We start from the raw sequence: 1,594 nt of genomic DNA, 5'->3' as shown, positions 1-1,594 counted from the left end.
GCCGAGGCCACCGGCGGCCGAGTGGCGCCCGCCGCCGCTCCGGGGGCGGGCCGGGGGCGGGCCGGGGGCGGGCGCCGGGGCCGGGCCGGCTCCGCAGCTCCCCCCGCCGGCGCGGCCCCCGACGGCTGAGCGGCCCCGCTGCCCCCCGACGGCACCGCCCGCTCCCCGCGTCCCGGTCCCCCGGCGCCGCCGGGCCGGGAGCCGCCCCCGAGGCGCGCGTCCCCCGCGGGGCCCCCGCCGAGCCCCGGGCCCGTCCTTCCCCGACGGCTCCGCCGCGCAGCCCCGAGCAGCCGGGCGGGGGGCAGCGGCCGGGACCCGCCGCGGGGGGCAGCGGCTCCCGAGCGCCACGAACGGGCTCCGGGAGCGGCGGCGGCGGGGCCCCGGGGAGCGCACGGCCCCGGAGCCGGCCCGGCACAGCGAGCGGGGCGCGGGCACCACCTGGTGCTCGCCGCGCAGAAACGCACCCGGGGGTGCCCCGGAGCCGCGGCCCCGGCCCCCGCACCCTGCCCCTGCCCCGGAGCCCCCCCGGCGCCTCCCAGCGCTGTCCGCCAGCAGCGGCCGATTTCCAAACCGCCTCCGAGCGCAAAGCCCCCGCCTGCCCAGGTCCCCCCCGGCCCTGCAGGGGCACGGAGCGCTCCGGGAGCCGGCGCCGCGTCCTCGATTCGCGGGAGGCTGCGGGCACCGGGGCGAGCGGGCGGCACCGGCGGGAGCCGGGTGCCCGGTGCCGGCCCCGCAGCTCCCGGCAGGGAGCAGCACGGGGCCGATCCCCCCCCGGCTCCCCGGCCGCTGCCAGCCCCGGCGAACAAAAGGCACAGGCAGGGCTTTGTGCCGGGTCGGGCAGGCCCCCTAATCCTCATCAAGGAAATTAAGCCACGCATTGATTTTTATTTTTTTCTTTTTCATCACCCGCGAGCCCGGGGCCGGCGGTGCCAGGGCTTGCATAACCCGCCGACGTGCAGCAGGACCACCAGGACAGCAGAGCCGCTACCGGCTGCTGCTGCTCCCGAGGCCAGGCTCCACGCCCGTGACCCCCCCAGGCAGGGAGAAGCAGCTCCTGGTGCACGCAGAGCCCAGCTGCACGCCCCCCCGCAGGACAGGGAGCCCCTGCTGCATCCTCTCTGCATGCAAGGGAATCAGACGGAGGCCTTACACCCCTGTTTTGTCCCCCAGGAAAGAACAGGGAGAAAGAAATTGCTTAGAGAGGTGCGATGCATCAAGCACAGATGCTGCAGGCTCTGCTCCTGAGGGTCAGGAGAGCAGAGACCCTTCACTGCTGCAGGCTCCTCACACCTCCCACATTCACCTCCCTTACAGAAATTGAGAGGTCCCAGCCAGTCCCACACATTCTGGTTCACAGAGCTCCCGAGGGGGCTTTGATACTCTTCGGCGGATGAAGTCCCAGGCAGCTGAGATCCCCAAAACCTGCAGCACAGCTGGGACACAGCCCAGAAGCCAGAGCAGAAAGGCAGAGCTTGCCTTAAGAGGCAGCACACAGCACCCATCCCCAGAGCTGCTCATCTCCCTTTGTTAGGGCTTGAACACCTCTCAGGGTGTACGCACGTGAGATTAGAGAGCAGCCAGAGCTGCACTAGCC

This window comes from Anas platyrhynchos, chromosome 29 (assembly GCF_047663525.1).
Source record: "Anas platyrhynchos isolate ZD024472 breed Pekin duck chromosome 29, IASCAAS_PekinDuck_T2T, whole genome shotgun sequence".
Lineage (NCBI taxonomy): Eukaryota > Metazoa > Chordata > Aves > Anseriformes > Anatidae > Anas > Anas platyrhynchos.
This window is presented reverse-complemented; position numbering follows the sequence as displayed.